Source organism: Crinia signifera, chromosome 7, assembly GCF_055691185.1.
Source record: "Crinia signifera chromosome 7, ASM5569118v1, whole genome shotgun sequence".
NCBI classification, from domain to species: Eukaryota; Metazoa; Chordata; class Amphibia; order Anura; family Myobatrachidae; genus Crinia; species Crinia signifera.
The window spans coordinates 36,304,224-36,324,156 of NC_139223.1; the positions used below are offsets into that span (position 1 = coordinate 36,304,224).

At 45.5% G+C, this 19,933-nt stretch overlaps 1 long non-coding RNA gene across 1 annotated transcript in view; it reads right to left on the reverse strand.

Annotated features, from left to right (window-relative positions):
- Window positions 1-1,350: 1,350 nt before the first annotated feature.
- Window positions 1,351-19,933, reverse strand: part of LOC146020048 (uncharacterized) — a 54,901-nt gene continuing 36,318 nt past the window's right edge. Inside the window, exon 3 of the long non-coding RNA XR_014450716.1 lies at window positions 1,351-1,905. This is a non-coding gene — a long non-coding RNA (uncharacterized LOC146020048). The remainder of the gene's footprint in view (window positions 1,906-19,933) is intronic.

Here is a 19,933-nt window from a genome sequence, read left to right on the forward strand (position 1 = left end):
AACGCAAGTCAGAGTCACTATTATATGCATGCGTCTTCACCATCATTCGATGGTCTCAGACTACCATTCGCAGGCCCTGCGAGCGAATCGCCCTTGCAAATGGGTGGCGCAAGCCAACCATTCGCAAGGTGGGGTTTGGTGGACTCGCAAATTTGCGCCTTGCGAATCAACCAGAATAACCCCCATTGCCCAAAATCTTCCTGGGGGAAAAACAAAACAAAAAAAGATTGATTGCGATGAGCAGCCCAAAAGGGATTAGTAAAGGCTCAGCACGGGGGTTAGAAAAGCCTCTGTGACAAAGATGTTAAGGTATAACTCAAAAGAAATCTAAGTGTACATACTTGGATGCTGTTCTATTATACGCTTAACTCTAAATCGGGCCGTAGGCTCTATCCATTCACAATGTCCTCGGCAGACTTTCTTTCATTCATGAGTAAGCGTGTTTGATCGTGTGACACAGGTGTGATCCAGTTAATTGGCCTTGACATTTGCGGATATCTGAGTAATGACCTGAGAACCTGAAACCGTGGGCAACGCAAACTCCTGTCTTATGAACTCGTGTGGATATATTTACAAAGAGAAGGCTTTGGGTGGCTGCAGCCTCTCAGTGGGTTTGACCTGGTAGAAAGCTGTAGTCCCACCCCCTGGCGCTGTGGAGGTGGGACTACTTGTTACACAAGTACTGTAAAAAAAATTTTGGTATGTATTATCTGGGCTCCCATGTTAAAGGCAGCCCATTTTTTCATACCCCATGGAGTTGATATTATATAGTGTGGCGAGCGCAACGAGCCTCCGTGCCCGAAGCGTGGCGAGCGGATGCGGTCTCATAAGAAAAACGGGAGCCCAGATATTACATAAGTACCAAATTTTTCAAGAATATATAAAAACACTGCAAAACGCACAATAAAATAAATTAGGATTCGGTATGAAATCCCGACAGTCTTAATCCCGAATGGGTCATAATACCGACAAGGACAAAATACCGACATTTAAAATACCGACAAGGACAATATACCGACATTTAAAATCCCGACATGGTCAAAATACCGACATATAGAATGTGCAGGTGAAACTGTCAACATGACTTTGGGTCGACATGCGTTTTTTCACTGTTTTTTTTACCCGAATGTCGACACGGTGGACATGGACACAGTTGGAGGTGAACCGCAGCCCCTCGCTTCGCTCGCAATGCTTCGAGCACACTATTTTATTCTCCCACCACGCCCTAGTGGATGGTAGGGTCAAAAAACAGTGAAAAAAACCATGTCGACCCAAAGTCATGTTGACCGTTTCACCTGTACATTCTATATGTCGGTATTTTGACCATGTCGGGATTTTGTCCTTGTCGGTATTTTACATTTTGGGATTTTGTTCTTGTCGGGATTTTGTCCTTGTCGGTATTACAGTATGACCCTGTCGGGATTTTGACTGCATCCCATAAATTATCATAATTTAAAACTACATACAGTACTATGCAGGGCTATTTATCAGGCTTATATCATTTATTAACACCAGAAAGAAGGATGCTAATTAGCTGTAGTAATTCCAGTTCTGCCAGGTTGGATACAGCAGTAGTCAGATATCAGAACCTTGAAGAGACAATAAATGAATTTGCAGTATATTAATTAATGGAAGTGATCTCTTGTAGAGTGTGCAGTGTGCACAAAGTTCAGAAGGTTGTTTTCCAAGAACAGGTTAGATAGTAAACATCTCCCTCTTTGCTGTTGGGGGGCAGCCAGTTGTATAGTATGACATAACAGGAATACCTGGGCTTCTCAGCTAGTGATCCGTATCGGAGTGCGAAGTCCAGAGCAAACAGAAGGTCCAATTGCATAAACAGGCAAGGCCGAGGAACTGGGTTACTTAACGCGTTTCTCCGCCTGGCAGGTTCATCAGATGGCATTCCTGTATAAAGCATTGATGTAAGCCTGATATATAAAAACCGATTGGAATTAAGTGTTTGGCCTTATTATACATTATTATATTATTATATTATATTATTATACATTATTATAATATATATTATATTGTGGTATTTATTTGTATTGTATTTTTTTGTCTAATATTAATCTAATATTAGCAGTAGCAATTCACAGTCACCCGTCTGAGAGTTTATGCCAATGTAGCTACAAGCATCCCCCCTTGTGTGCATCCATTTGGCTGAATATGAAAGGATGAAGTCATCCACTTTTAGCACCTGTGAACTCTATAATACAGATCCTAAGATGCCACTATTGGTCACACCATTGGAACCAGCACCAGCCCCATGGCAGCTCTCTGCAGCAGATAATGTTATGCCACATAATAGTGTCCTAGTTTATTTTATGAAGCATAGTATTGCCCTAGTACATATTATGTCATATTGTGGGGCTGCCAGTACACATTATGCCACAAAGTATCCCCAATTCTTATTATGACATACAGTGACCTCAGTTCATATTATGCCACTATAGTGTATATATTGTACCATATTACAGTGGCCCACTTCATATTATGTCATGCTGCAATGCCTCTAGTTCACATTCTGCCACAATACAGTGTTGCCCCAGTTCATATTATGCTCTCTAGTGCGTCCGCTTCATATATTGTGCCACACTACAGTATCACAGTTCATATTATGTAACATATATTGTAAAATATGCCATGCATTACAATGAGCAAGTCCAGGGTCATACCTATATATATATATATATATTGCAGACTCCAAGGCAAATGTTTGTAAGTATGTATTACCCAATAGTGAGAAATGTGTATAACACATGTAACTGTTACAGGGAAGGTGGCCCCTCTCAGCTCTGGGCCCCATAGCAGCTGCACTCCCTGTACCTATGGTAGTTACACCCCTGTATATAACACATGTATCTGTGACTCGGAAGGTGGCCCCTCTCAGCTCAGGCCCCATAGCAGCTGCACTCCCTGCACCTATGGTAGCTACACCCCTGTATATAACACATGTAACTGTGACAGGGAAGGTGGCCCCTCTCAGCTCTGGGCCCCATAGCAGCTGCACTCCCTGCACATATGGTAGCTACACCCTGTATATAACACATGTAACTGTGAATGGGATTGTGGCCCCTCTCAGCTCTGGTCCCCATAACAGCTGCACTCCCTGCACCTATGGTAGCTACACCCTGTATATAACACATGTAACTGTGACAGGGAAGTTGGCCCCTCTCAGCTCTGGTCCCCATAACAGCAGCACTCCCTGCAACTATGGTAGCTACACCCCTGTATATAGCACATGTAACTGTGACAGGGAAGGTGGCCCCTCTCAGCTCTGGGCCCCATAGCAGCTGCACTCCCTGCACCTATGGTTGGTACACCCTGTATATAATACATGTAACTGTGACAGGGAAGGTGGCCCCTCTCAGCTCTGGGCCCCATAGCAGCTGCGCTCCCTGCACCTATGGTAGTTACACCCCTGTATATAACACATGTAACTGTGACAGGGAAGGTGGCCCCTCTCAGCTCTGGGCCCCATAGCAGCTGCTCTCCCTGCACCTATGGTAGCTACACCCTGTATATAACACATGTAACTGTGAATGGGATTGTGGCCCCTCTCAGCTCTGGTCCCCATAGCAGCTGCACTCCCTGCACATATGGGGCGGGATGCTATATAGCAGAAATGCGGTAAAAACCCCGTTTTCGGGGTTTCTACCGCATTTCTATATGCTATATGCCCCCTCCGCAGTGTCAGCGCTGCGGAGGGAATCGCCAGCTAAAGCTGGCGAATCCCTGCAGAAGCCTATGGGCTTCTTACCGCAGCGCTGTTTGAGGGATCCGTCACGGATCCCTCCCAGCGTGCCCTGCGGCCGGCGCCGGGGTCTGCGCATGCGCAGATGGACTCCCGGGTCACAGACCCGGAAGTCCAGCGCCGGCACCGCATCGCAAGGGACAGCGCTTATCGCAAGAGCTGTCCCTTGCATGAATAACGGCATATGTTATAGCATATGCCGTTATTAATAATGCGGTAGCCGGCGAAGGGGGCCGCGGATGTTACAACATCCCGCCCATGGTAGCTACACCCTGTATATAACACATGTAACTGTGAATGGGATTGTGGCCCCTCTCAGCTCTGGTCCCCATAGCAGCTGCACTCCCTGCACCTATGGTAGCTACACCCTGTATATAACACATGTAACTGTGACAGGGAAGTTGGCCCCTCTCAGCTCTGGTCCCCATAGCAGCTGCACTCCCTGCACCTATGGTAGCTACACCCTGTATATAACACATGTAACTGTGACAGGGAAGTTGGCCCCTCTCAGCTCTGGTCCCCATAACAGCAGCACTCCCTGCACCTATGGTAGCTACACCCCTGTATATAGCACATGTAACTGTGACAGGGAAGGTGGCCCCTCTCAGCTCTGGGCCCCATAGCAGCTGCACTCCCTGCACCTATGGTAGGTACACCCTGTATATAATACATGTAACTGTGACAGGAAAGGTGGCCCCTCTCAGCTCTGGGCCCCATAGCAGCTGCGCTCCCTGCACCTATGGTAGCTACACCCCTGTAAATAACACATGTAACTGTGACAGGGAAGTTGGTCCCTCTCAGCTCTGGTCCCCATAACAGCTGCACTCCCTGCACCTATGGTAGCTACACCCTCTAGTTCACATTCTGCCACAATACAGTGTTGCCCCAGTTCATATTATGCTCTCTAGTGCGTCCGCTTCATATATTGTGCCACACTACAGTATCACAGTTCATATTATGTAACATATATTGTAAAATATGCCATGCATTACAATGAGCAAGTCCAGGGTCATACCTATATATATATATATATATATATATATATATATATATATATATATATATATATATATATATATATATATATATATATATATATATATATATATATATATATATATTGCAGACTCCAAGGCAAATGTTTGTAAGTATGTATTACCCAATAGTGAGAAATGTACATGTAACTGTGACAGGGAAGGTGGCTCCTCTCAGCTCTGGGCCCCATAGCAGCTGCACTCCCTGCACCTATGGTAGCTACACCCCTGTATATAACACATGTAACTGTGACAGGGAAGGTGGCCCCTCTCAGCTCTGGGCCCCATAGCAGCTGCACTCCCTGCACATATGGTAGCTACACCCTGTATATAACACATGTAACTGTGAATGGGATTGTGGCCCCTCTCAGCTCTGGTCCCCATAGCAGCTGCGCTCCCTGCACCTATGGTAACTACACCCCTGTATATAACACATGTAACTGTGACAGGGAAGGTGGCCCCTCTCAGCTCTGGTCCCCATAACAGCTGCACTCCCTGCACCTATAGTAGCTACACCCTGTATATAACACATGTAACTGTGACAGGGAAGTTGGCCCCTCTCAGCTCTGGTCCCCATAACAGCAGCACTCCCTGCACCTATGGTAGCTACACCCCTGTATATAGCACATGTAACTGTGACAGGGAAGGTGGCCCCTCTCAGCTCTGGGCCCCATAGCAGCTGCACTCCCTGCACCTATGGTAGGTACACCCTGTATATAATACATGTAACTGTGACAGGGAAGGTGGCCCCTCTCAGCTCTGGGCCCCATAGCAGCTGCGCTCCCTGCACCTATGGTAGTTACACCCCTGTATATAACACATGTAACTGTGACAGGGAAGGTGGCCCCTCTCAGCTCTGGTCCCCATAACAGATGCACTCCCTGCACCTATGGTAGCTACACCCCTGTATATAACACATGTAACTGTGACAGGGAAGGTGGCCCCTCTCAGCTCTGGGCCCCATAGCAGCTGCACTCCCTGCACATATGGTAGCTACACCCTGTATATAACACATGTAACTGTGAATGGGATTGTGGCCCCTCTCAGCTCTGGTCCCCATAGCAGCTGCACTCCCTGCACCTATGGTAGCTACACCCAGAGCCAGATTAAGGTCTAAATGGGCCTGGAGCTGAAAATGATCAAGGGCCTATTATGCACAATAATAGGGGTTGTGGCCAGCACCTAATAATGTGGGGGCGAGACCAGAGTTCTGGTTGGGTGGTCTGCTCATGGGTGAGTCTCTATTTGTGTAAATACTTTCAACTAATTCTATTTGCCTGGAAAGGGCAGGGGGCTGGCATAAGAAAAATGCAGGGAGATATATTGGTGGGTGAACTCCAAAAGGCGCACCCGCAGGATGCCGATGTCCTAAGATACTTGTGAGGTGAGGCCGCACTCCAGAAACTTGGTAGACAACATTTCAGCACCTTTTATGTGGTCACCTAAATTTACCACATCATATACCCCTTATACAAATCATGCAACACAATAGTAACTCCCTCATACTGTACTTGCCTCTTACACATTATGCCACATGGAATGAGCAAAAATTCACACTATGGCACACAGATTGAGTCAAAATTCACGTTATGCCACACAGATTAAGGCAAAATTCACATTTTGCCACATGGATTGGGCCAAAATACACACTATACCAGGTATGTCCAGCTGTTGTGAAAATACACGTCCCAGCATGCCCTTGACATAGTTTTAGCATTCCCTAATAATAAAACTGTGGCAATGCATGATGGGACTTATAGTTTCACAACAGCTGGAGGGCCATAGTTTGGACATGCCTGCACTATACCAAACAGATTGAGCAATAATGCAAAATATGCCTCATAAACAGGGGCATTGCTCGCCAAAGGCGCGCATTAAAAATTTACACCATAATGCCAATTACATGTTAAGTCACACACCACAATCTCCATTACGTATTATGCCAAACACCATAATGCCTATTAAAAATTATGCTACATAAGTGCTGCTTACCTACATCTTCATTGCCAGGGGTTCCATGCTCGTTGCCATGTGGGATTGCATGCTCGTGGGAACTGGGGGACAGCCGACACCAGGCAAAAATGACAGCCGGGTAGAGAGCAGGGGGTTGCCCGGCTGTATTTAGAGCACTGCATGTCCCGGCTATTTGAAATAATACCCCTTTAACAGCAGAAAATGCAGGGACTTACACAGGAATATGGTCCCAGGATCATGCAGGGACATTCCCGGACTGGCCCCTTTTACACCAACCTAGTCCCTGCATTTTCTGATGTGAGGGGGAGAGAAAACCACCCCCGTCCCCTTTAAACAACCAGCTATATCTTCGGAACCAACTGACCCATTTACATGTAGGCTTCGATTGATTTTGGTCCTGTGAAACTGGGCCGTTTGGTTCCAGAGAAATCTGTCCTCAAACATGAACAGCCATGAAATTACATTTCAGAAATGAAAAAAAAAAATTGGTTTACCCGCAAAATCTCTAGAACCAATGAACCCATATGGACCAGGTATCAGAATGAAGGCCCAGCTATTTGGGTTCGACTGAGATCAACATCGAGCTTCTGTGATGCCGGAGGGGGAACTGGCAGCCGTTGGAACCGGGTGGAGGTCAGAATTAGTGGGTCCCATGTTATCCTATGGGGAAAACATTCCATGTTTGCCTGGCGGTATCTCCGGTTCCCGGGGGGCTAGCGACGTTGGGCTGGGCTCGCTGGAAAGCCCTGACCCTCAGCTACAAAATGGGCCTATTTGGAGAGTGGGCCTAGAGCTGTAGCTCCATCAGGTCCATTATTAATCCGGCCCTGGCTACACCCTGTATATAACACATGTAACTGTGACAGGGAAGTTGGCCCCTCTCAGCTCTGGTCCCCATAACAGCAGCACTCCCTGCACCTATGGTAGCTACACCCCTGTATATAGCACATGTAACTGTGACAGGGAAGGTGGCCCCTCTCAGCTCTGGGCCCCATAGCAGCTGCGCTCCCTGCACCTATGGTAGTTACACCCCTGTATATAACACATGTAACTGTGACAGGGAAGGTGGCCCCTCTCAGCTCTGGTCCCCATAACAGCTGCACTCCCTGCACCTATGGTAGCTACACCCTTTCTTAGAGGTAAAACTAGCTCCTGAAAATGTATTCATTCACATTGTCATCCCGGACTGGGTGAGGGTCCTTTTTTATGTTTGTATATGTAAGTGCCATGCTTTATAAATTGAGGTTATATGTAGTGCCCCAATCCCTAGTAAATTTCAGACTATTAATGTATCCAACAAAATGGCTGTTTTTAAAAGACAAGGGCCCTTAATTGTAACATACACCAAGGACATTTTATTTGTTACTGTAGCATCACTTTTACCCCTTTCAGACATAATACCTGGGATTTTAAACCCGGTACAATCCCAGGTTTTTAGGTGCAGGTGCGCAGGATCCGGGATTTTAGTCGCATAAATCCCGGGTAGAGCCAATCAGATATACGCTAGTCGCACATGAAAATTCCCAGGAGTTTTGCTTATGTCTGATAGGGGTATGAATTTACTTTGTGTAATACTTATTTCTAAAAGGTATATTAGTGTTTGTGCACCATTTTCTCCCACTGTCACTTAATAGTGAGGCAGGCGGCCACTATAGCAGCCCATTATTAGTATTAGGACTCTGATCTCACATATGTATTATAAATGTCCCTCTCACATTACTCGTATAACCATCTCCTCACTGGGAACAGATCTATGTGAACTCGGTGCCCCGAGAGGCCACCGTGCAGTAAGTGAGACATATGTGCAGTTCTAGGTGTCTGGAGCACGTGCTGTGAGAATGGCAGGCGGCTGCCATCATATCTAGGCATCCTGGAAACATGGCCCTGTAATGACATTTAGTCCCATTATAGTACTTAAACACAACTGGGATTTACAAGCCTCTTCTCAGCCGTATTGTATGCGGTTATAGTGTACGTGTAACTGCTACTATTTCGCTAGTCTTTCCCTGCTAATAACATTGGCATTGTGATTTTATTTATTTTTTGATGATTTTTTTCCCCAGCCAGGACACCATCATTTTCACCAAGTGGTAATTCTTCCAGAAGAACTCCGATGGCTTGTGTACAACTTGAAAAAGCAGATGACCTACAGCTGTGTATTGCCTGTTATTCACGTGTATGTATCATAGTCATAGTGTGGGCAGTACGGATGGTGTAGTGGCTAGTGTTACTGCCTCACAGAGCTGAGGTCAAGGGTTCGATTCCCACCATGGCCCTAACTGTGTGGAGTTTGTATATTCTCCCAGTGCTTGCGTGGGTTTCCTCCGGGTACTCTGGCTTCCTCCCACATTCCAAAAATATACTGGTAGGCTAATTGGCTTCCAAAAAAATTAACCCTAGAATGTCTGTGTGGACGTGTATATGTGGTAGGGAATAGAGATTGTAAGCTCCACTGGGGCAGGGACTGAGGTGAATGTTCAACTATACTCTGTACAGTGCTGCGGAATGTGTGTGCGCTATATAAGAAACTGTTATTAATAATAATTGTACTGATACTCTGGTGCTTCAGGATTGCCAAACAGCCCCTCTGGGTGTGACTTGTCTTTTTCACTGTAAGTTATCACCTTTTTCGCATGAATAAAACAACTGGAAGCAACAAAACAACCTCGCTGCTCAGTTTCGTGTGTCACATTTGTACATTTACAGTATATGCAAAGTGCTACAATGCAGCGACTGAGTTTTTCTCACGCCAAGTTCTGTTGTGCTTCATTTGCAACTTTGTACTTTACGACTAATATCTGTGAAAACGACTTGGCTTCGAGTAATTTGAGCCTATACTCCCTACGCTATACAGCAGACCACTTGTGCATTTATTTATTTTATTATTTTATTTAGATTTCTGCCCTTTTCCCTTTTCTTCCCCTATTCTTTTCTTCGCTTTATGAAACTAAAACTGGAAATGGTCAATTTTATATTTTGTTATACATGGTATACTTGTTGCTTTTGCAATACTTGGTTTTAACAAATGTTTTATACCATGTTTAGTTCTTTCTTTCTGTGCATGAAAGCTAAAGAGATAAAAAAAAAAAAACTGTAATACACTGGGAGTGGGGTTTCCAGGCATCTGTGATGCAAAATGTACACCTCTTGTAGCAGCTCAGTCCTGCTGGGGGTACACTACACCTGCACCTCTTGTAGCAGCTCAGTCCTGCTGGGGGTACACTACACCTGCACCTTTTGTAGCAGCTCAGTCCCGTTGGGGTTACACTACACCTGCACCTCTTGTAGCAGCTCAGTCCTGCTGGGGGTACACTACACCTGCACCTCTTGTAGCAGCTCAGTCCTGCTGGAGGTACACTACACCTACACCTCTTGTAGCAGCTCAGTCCTGATGGGGGTATACTACACCTGCACCTCGTGTAGCCAGGGCCGGCCTTAGGCATAGGCACACTAGGCAATTGCCTAGGGCATTTGGAATTCCTAGGGGCATCAGCAGCTTCTGCTGATTAAAATGATATGCAGCATGCCTATATTCTGTGTGAGTGAGGCTGTATCTGCATATGAAATAGTGTATTCATGGAAATCACTGTAACATAGCATTCCGTATGCAGGTACAGCCACAGTCGCACACAAAATATAGGCATGCCGCATATCATTTTAATCATCGGAAGCTCCTTGTGTGTGCTGGTCATAACAATGCAAATAAGACGAATTTTCAGCAAAAAAGGCACCCAACGTTAGCAGAAGGGCCAGGAGCTGCATGGCCTATTGAGACAAGATGTATGAGGAAACATCTGAATCCAAGCAGAGGCAGAGGTCACAGTATTAGCGGCTGTGCGAGTGCAGTCTGCGGGTGGGTTGGTTGTGCAATAGTGTTCGGCATATGTGTAAGGGGCATTATGTGTGTCATGTATAAATGCATTAATAATGTGCGACATATGTGTAACAAGCATTATGTGTGTCATGTGTATAAGGGCATTAATAATGTGAAACATGTGTAAGGGGCATTATGTGTGTCATGTGTATGAAGGGCATTAATAAAGGTTGGCATAATGTGTAAGGGGCATTACGGTTATAAGGACATAAATAATGTGTGTCATGTGTAAGGGGCATTACTGTGTGGTATTATCAGGGGTGCCGAGAGAAAGGGGTAGAGGGTACAAATTACCCAGGCCAAAGCCTGATGGGAGGGCCCAGTGGGGGCCCTGGGCCCCCTCCCCTTAAGTGACAGCAGCAGCTGCAGCTCTTCTCCTCTGCCCAGCACACACTGCTTTGTGCTGGGTTGCAGTGTGGCCATGGAGGTGGTTAAAATACAATATTTTCTCAGAATTTTTTTCTAAGGGTATAATTTGATGAGTAATGTATATAAGGTAAAGTGGTACTACAATGTGATGTAACATGAATAAGGGACACTCTCACATGATATAATGTGAATAAAGTTGCACAACTGTGTGGCATAATTTGAATTTGGGGTAAAATTGTGTGGCCATGCCCCTTCCCAGCAAGAACGCACCCCTATTTGGGCTGCGCACCAAATGTGTGCACTGTTTCTATTTAAAATATTGCAGGTAGGAGCACCAAAATGATGACTGCTATGATGAGGGTTGATGGTGCTGGGAAAGGGGAGCAGTGTCAGAGGCAGAACTAGTGGCGGTGCTAGGGGGCACCAGCCAAAATCTTGCCTAGGGCATCATTTAGGCTAGGGCCGGCTCTGCGTGTAGCAGCTCAGTCCTGATGGAGGTACACTACACCTACACTTATTGTAGCAGCTCAGTCCTGCTGTAGGTACACTACACCTACACCTCTTGTAGCAGCTCAGTCCTGCTGGAGGTACACTACACCTACATTTCTTGTAGCAGCTCAGTCCTGCTGTAGGTACACTACACCTACACCTACTGTAGCAGCTCAGTCCTGCTGTAGGTACACTACACCTACACTTATTGTAGCAGCTCAGTCCTGCTGTAGGTACACTACACCTACACCTCTTGTAGCAGCTCAGTCCTGCTGGAGGTACACTACACCTACATTTCTTGTAGCAGCTCAGTCCTGCTGTAGGTACACTACACCTACACCTACTGTAGCAGCTCAGTCCTGCTGTAGGTACACTACACCTACACCTCTTGTAGCAGCTCAGTCCTGCTGGGGGTACACTACACCTACACCTGTAGCAGCTCAGTCCTGCTGGAGGTACACTACACCTACACCTCTTGTAGCAGCTCTGTCCTGCTGGGGTACACTACACCTACACCTCCTGTAGCAGCTCAGTCCTGCTGGAAGTACACTACACCTACACCTCTTGTTAGCAGCTCAGTCCTGCTGGGGGTGCACTAAACATCCTGTAGCAGCTCAGTCCGCACCATATGGTATATTGAGGATAGGTGTACAAACTTGTATTACTGAGAAATAGACTACAATTGGTGTGTGGTATGCACACAATATTCATAGGGCCTCATATTCCAGTCGGAGTGAGGGCACAACCCCCCACGAATGGATTACAAATATATTGCATCAAAACTACATAGCGCAGATGATTGCAATTGTGAATTAAGTGTAACATTCCGGAGCAGAGCATTTCGACCCCGCTGCGGACAGGTAATAAAGGGTGACTCGCTGCTACTGTTTGATTTAAATTAAAAAAAAAAAAATTACAGTACATTGGACTGTTTTCAGCATTCCTTAATAAAATTAAATTGGCAGAACATTGTGTTTCTCCATTTCTGTGGAATGTATTAAATGCAGTAAGTACACATACATCTTTATTAATGGTGTGTGTGCTATTTACATTTTAAAGCAATAGTTCACACCTAGTACAAACATTATGTAACGCTGCGAGGATCCCATGAAGTTATATCATCCTGGTGGAGTATTGTCAGGGATCTTTTACAGGTTCATCGGAACATCCCAATTAAAATGTACCTGTCGCTGTGTTTTGACTCATGTATTATTTAAGCCTCATATTCTTACAGACTATTAAACGCACCGTAACAAAATGTACATGAATGGAGCAGTACACATACAGTACTTACTGTAACGAGCCTCCGCTTAATCATTTTCTAATTTGCCTGCAGCGAACTTGGGTAGTAACGCTTCGTACAGTATAATGGGGCTTTATGGGAGGTAAATGGAAAAAGGGGTTAGAACACAAGGTTCTATGGCAGCGCTATTGAAGATGATATGAAATGTTACTGTGAAAAATTGATTAAAAGGTTGGATGATCTTTACAATTGATTTTAATATGCTAATAAAGGAATAACCTGTATATACAGTATTTAAATACATATGAAATGCAATACATGGAAATACACATGAAAAATGAAATTGGTAATAAAACACTCTGCAAGGTGGACCTGTTCCCATATCCTGAGAAAACAGTTCTGATTCCATATACAGTTAATTGTATTTCGGTATAGTTACCACTCCATGGGGAATAATGTGGGGCACTGGTGATAGTGAGTCCTTCTGCCAATCATCTGGATAGGGTTTGGCATATACCCAGTTTTCCTACCAATATCCCCATCTCTGCCTCTGCTGGACACTGTTCCACTCCAGTGGATAGACAACCACTCCAATACCATCAAACAAGCTGTGGCATGCACTCTTTGGAAAACCTCCAGTGGCCGTGGAACCCATTTAATCTATTCCCAGGTCACCTACTAGAGAGGATCCATCTTCACATTTGCCAGGAGTCCCACATCCTTCCTAGCCCTTTGGGGCCCACCATCCGCCTCCTCGACACCGAGGAGAGCCCTCTGGAAAAACTGAGGACTCACTATCACCCGTGCCCCACATTATTTCCCATGGAGTGGTAACTATACTGAAATACAATTAACTGTATATGGAATCAGAACTGTTTTCTCAGGATATGGGAACAGGTCCACCTTGCAGAGTGTTTTATTAACAATTACATTTTTCATGTGTATTTCCATGTATTTTAAATACTGTATATACAGGTTATTCCTTTGTTAGCATATTAAAATCAATTGTAAAGATCATCCAGCCTTTTAATCAATTTTTCACAGTAACATTTCATATAATCTTCAATAGCGCTGCCATAGAACCTTGTGTTCTAACCCCTTTTTCCATTTTTCTTCCCTATCGGGTACGACTAACCCGACAGTGCAGCTGCTGTGACATACCAACTCATATTAAGCGCCCTCAGGTGGACACCCTCACACGGTGCCCACCCAACCTTCGGGCTTGTGTTTGTTTCTTTATGGGAGGTACTTATTAAAGGACTCGTTTACATGTACAGTTGGACAACTATTTCCACATAATATACACATTTCTGGTAGGTGCTTGCTTCCCAAACGCTTGGGACCGTAAATGCTGGACTGCATCGTGCATGCGCATTGCGGCCTAGGGGCCTTATTCAGATCTGATCGCAGTACAAATTTGCTCCCAAAATGGTCAAAACCATGTGCACTGCAGGTGAGGCAGATGTAACATGTGCAGAGAGAGTTAAGGTGCGTACACACGGGGCAATATGATCGCTGGCAATATATTGCTCAGCAATCATATTGCCCCGTGTCCCGTTTTCATCTGCGACCAGAGATGGTCGCAGATGAAAATTTAAACACTGCTGGGTGAAGAGGCAGGGGATGTCGCTGGTCGGAGGAGCATGTTCCTCCGACCAGCGACCATTCAGGGGCTGAAAACGGGAGCGCGCACCTGGAGATTTATTGCTGGTGCACACTCCAATCACTGGCAATATGGTCGCTCAGCGACCATATTCCCAGCGATTTCAGCCCCTATCGCCCCCGTGTGTACACAGCATTAGATTTGTGTGAGTTATTTTGTTTCTGTGCAGGGTAATTACTGGCTGATTTATTTTTACACTGCAATGTAGATTTCAGTTTCAACACACCACACCCAAATGTAACTCTCTCTGCACATGTTACATCTGCCCCACCTGCAGTGCACATGGTTTTGCCCATTTTGAGAACAAATTTTTACTGCGATCGGATCTGAATAAGGGCCTAGATGCATATGCAGTCCCAAAGACACAGATACATATATGTTGTAAGACGTATTTTTAAATGACTCTCTGTTTGAAGAAATGACGGGTGTAATTCGACCTCACCAGCAGAAGTTTGATGATTTTTCGCAGTTCTGTGCTTGCGCAGCACATGCAGTGTCATACACGAAGGCTCAAAGTGCGATCACATACAGGAACAAAGCTACCACAGTTTGACTGTTGGCGGGGGCTGTGACATGCAGTTGGGAGAACGTGGTCTGGACTATGCAGGGAAGTTTGGACTATTTTTGGGGGAGGTTCCGGGTGGCCGGGAGGCTCCAGAGGGGAGGGGCATTCAGCAACAGCACTGCATCTGCCACCGACTGCCATACCAAACTGTCTCACCGGCAGAGGGTGTGGCTCCCCTATTTGAAATCCTCTGGAGCCGCCACTGCAGGGGACTAACCTCACATTTCTGGAGTGCAATCGGAATTACATTGCAATCGTATCGCTGGAAGGGGCTTCCCATGCTGGGTTGCCCTGTGCTGGGCGCTCCCTACATTTGCTACTACACTTGCAGAAAATAGTGCACTGCAATGTGAAATTCTGGGGACCGAACTAATGCAGAGTGATCATAGGAACAGATGGGGGTGGCGGACAGACAGTCAATATAACTTCATGCAATATACACTGATATCAAATGGATTTTTTGGGGATGTCATCAAGTCCGTGGTGACCTTATCAGCCTTTTTTCAAAATGAATCTAGTAATGTAGAAAACACATGTTAATGCTAGACTTAGTGACAATGTATTTAACATTTATGAGCTTTGGAGCTGAAGTTGTATCATACCTGAGCCTGTGTGAGAGCTGATGAACTCAACGAACTCTGAGGTGAAATAGAGCAGAACAAAGCACCGGCCTAGAAACGTACAGACAGACTACAAGGTGTCGCTATAAAATAGCAGGACTGTACTTGGAACAGATAAACCGTCCTGCGTGAGGTAAAACTGAGTAAGGGACCATTGGCCTTGTACTACCCGAACACGGATTCGCAAGTGTTGCCCCCTCTCGCACAGATAGTTTGCGGTCACACAACATTATAAGAAATTGTGTTTTCCCGGGCGTCGTAACAAAGGGACCCCACTTTTCTGCAGGTCCTAATCTATTGCTCAAAATTATTACCATAAACATAGCAATCACATTGGTGTTAGAATTCAGGCATGCTACAGTATCTGGTCTAATGCACACAGCTTTTAAAAGGTGAGGCAATTACCACACACCTGTTGCAAAGCATCTAGGGAAATAACTGACATAAGCTATCAAATATAAGTAAAAACAGGGTGCATTGTTCAAATTTCTGATTAAAGAATGTGGTCACAAACCATAGGGCACCCCAAAACTAGGAATGGTTAGTGCCGATGTTTAGTGTATATAGATTACTAGATTCATTTTTTAATTAGTCTTTTTGTGGTCACATTTTTTAACGCACCGTCACTCACTGGTTCTGGTAAGTTCTTTGCTCTGCACTATGGGTAACAGTCCTAGGGGGAGATGTCCCAAACCTTCTAAAGGGGACAAGTACTGCTGCCCATAGTAACCAATCAGCTATCGTTTATCAACATTGATTGTATCGTTTAGCATGGTTGACAACACAGCTAGCATTACTGCCTCTAAGCCAGCCATGTCCAAACTATGGCCCTCCAGCTGTTGTGAAACTACAAGTCCCATCATGCCTTGCCACAGTCCCATCATGCCTTGTTGCTATTAGAGGATGCTAAAACTATGGCAAGGCATGCTGGGATGTGTAGTTTCACAACAGCTGGAGGGCCACAGTTTGGACATGCCTGTATCTAAGTCCTCAGACTTTTTCATCAAGGCTCATACTGGTAGGTTAATGACTTTGGGAAAAAAATATCCAGAGCGTGTGTCTGGGGGAAAGCTTTGAGGGAGAAAAATGGAGAAGTTGTCCAAAGCCACCAATCAGCCTCACTTCATAGAGTGTTCTAGATCAATAATACCAATATCAAGAGTACCAACCAATCAGCTTTTGTTATTTTTCAAACACAGAATGTAACATGGCAGTGGGAGCCAATCAGCGGTCACTGAGGCTGATGTCTTTCTGGCTGCCTCCTCTGGTTTGGATCAGAGGTGGGCGGAGCATGGTGGGTTGGCGCATTGGGGGTCCGTGCGCATTGGATTGGAGCTGGAGATTCAAGACCTTGAAAAGAGTTGTATAGTATATTTAGGGAGACACTACAGTAGATATACTGGACCTCATTCAGGTGTGGTCTGTGAGCGCGTGAACAGGTCCTGTTATCAGACTGACAGTGATTGAGAGTCCGATACTGTTTTGCAGGTGCGCGGTGGCCTCCATTTCTAAAACAAAGGCATTTCCCTGCTGTTTATGGGGCGAGAGGTTGAGGATCTCTGTGGTTGCTCAATGGGGGGCTTGTGCATCTACATGGGTGCCGCCTGATGGTGTCGCAGTCATCCAATGCCGCATCCGGATGCAGGTCTGCTCATACTGCAGCCTTATAATATGAGCCTCCTGCTGCCTCACCGTACTGCTCGATCGCTGCTGCTTCCACATCTGAATCGGGCCCACTGTGTGATTAATTAAAATTAGTCCAGCGGGGAAAAACCATTTTCATGTTACGATAGGCTAATGTTTTATTATAAAGAATGATGGTTATTTTAATGATGTTTTGGAGCAGTTCTCTATTTATAGAATATCCTGTTATTACTAGACAAAGCTTTGACAACCAATTTGCATGTGAAGAGAGTGAAGAACCCGCTGGATTGCGGTAGGTCAGGCTGCTCCCTTGTTGTTCCTTACTATTGTAAGCGTTAAATAATCAGTCGTTTTACAACGAGGACCATTCTAGAGTCATGAGAACAGAACTTCCAAGGGAGTAAACTGCTCTGCTGCTATTGGTTCGTTCACCAGGATTTAGCAGTGTATAGGCGGGATGCTCTAACTCCCGCCACCCCACATAGCCGCACACCACACCTGTCCGGCACCCACATACTCACCTTATACCTACGCACTCTACTCTACTTTATTGTGTATGATATAGGGGGTTATTCTGGTTGATTGCAAGGCTGCAAATTTACAGCCTTGCGAGTCCACCAATCCCCGCCTTGCAAATGGTAGCTGTCCGCCACCCATTGGCAAGGCACATTCGCATGCAGGGCATTCAAATGAATGTTACACAGTAGCCCGCCACCCCACGCCCCTCTCCGCCCTCCACCTGCGAGGTTGCTTGCTTGCCACTTGCGAACGACCCTGAATAAGGTCCATAATCGAATTTACATTTGCGTGTTGAGTTGTAATACAAATACAGTTCTGTTGTCTAATTCCTGCTGATGTAAATCTTTATTAGTCTTTAAATCTAAGTCCTTAATCTTTAAAGTTTATCATTGTCTATGTATACTGGAAATTAACTTTGATTTACTCAACTATAATCCTGAAATGTAGAGTACGTATGTGGTTTTACCTAACGACTGTATTCATCTCTGTTCTTCTTGGCGTTATTGTTGGAGAATGCATATGCGACTTTAGTGTTTTAGTGTCGTTTATTTTATATGTTTTTCTGTTGAAATTTTAACTAAAAATTTACCTGATAAAAAAAAAAAGACTGTGTGCGCGGAAGAGTTATCTCTATGGGCCCCTAGCACAAGGCAGCTGAGCATTGCATTGCTACATTGTGATAACAGAACATAGCAACCAATGGCTTTATGTCTATCATTTCTCACCTGTCTTTCATTTTGGAAGCTTTAGTAAATTTACCCCTAAGACCATGATTGCACACAAGGTCGATGAGCACATTTTTACTACTGCGTGTGTGCATGCATGTCACATACATGTGAGATGTAATGGCCATTCCTGGAAAGTGGGCCTGATTCAGTCCTGGTCACAGGATTGCAAATTTGCAGCAGGGCCGATGATTGGGAGACCGCGTACATGGTACGCTGCGTAAATGTGTGAGATCCCCCAGTGAACGAAGCCATTGCTGGCTATTTCCAAGTTGTTTCACAGGCGGCACCCCAGCATTTCCTGGCAGTGTCGCAGAAAAGCGCAGGCAGATACTGGCCATTGGGAGGAAGAGACACTGACATCAGCATATAATAATATTCAACTGTATGTCTAGAGTGAGCGCTTCTTATTCACAGTGTCTGTACTGTATATACCACGTGACGGTGAACCTTCCGCCCCAGCTTCGGTAAATAGTCACTTTCTGTTGGAGAGCAGCCCAGTGAGCTAACAAGCAATTAACGCCGATGAAATGTCACCCTTCCTGAACATGTTTCTAGACACCTACAGTACTGAGTAAGAACCAACCTGGGCAGTAGAAAGCCTCTCTGGGCCCAGGTACTTTCCAGGGGGTGTGGCCTAATCATGGGAGGCGTGGCCATGCACCCTTGGAATAAAATACATAATAAATTAACACTTAAAGCACTTCCCTGGCCATACGGCAGCATGTGATAGGTTGAGCTACTGCTGCCAGGTAACATGGGCCCCACTGGGCCCCTCCATCAGACATGGGCCTGGGTAATTAGTACCTTCTCCTCCCCTTTCTCTCCGCCCCTGGAACCAAAAGGCAAAGCTAAACTTTATCCTTATTAGCCCCAGTGATCCAACACAGTGCTTCTTCAAGTGTCCTTTCTTGTAACAAGGCATCTGCGATGTTAACGTAGGAGACAGCTCACATCCGGGCTCCAGCCCTGAAGGGTTCACACTGACTATTGTCCGTTCTTTAAAGTTCTGCTTTATAAAACGCAGGGTAGGAAAAAGCAGTGAGCCCAGGGTGCATGTACTACAGTCCTACCTCTTCCCAGGCTCACTTCCAGGGAAACCATCTGCTGGCTACAAATGTGGGTAGTAGACCACCGGCTACAATGGGCTACTGCTATTTTCAGATGGAGGTAGCTGCGGAGACCGATAGCAGGAATGCTTTGCATTACGGATATTGGTACATGTTTGAGCATTGCATTCCCCATATAAACTTATGGGGGGATTCGGCTGCTGGCAGGAATAGAGGGATCATAGCAGGTATTGAAGAAGCCATTCCAGGGATACTTAATGTCTGTGGCTAACCGCAAATACTTTTTCATAATAAGGTCCCCTTGCATGGGCGCTGCTGGGACAGTAATGGGGGGTGTGAATGTGATCTGCAGGAGACTGGGCCCCTACCACAGCAGCTGTCACCTGTGGG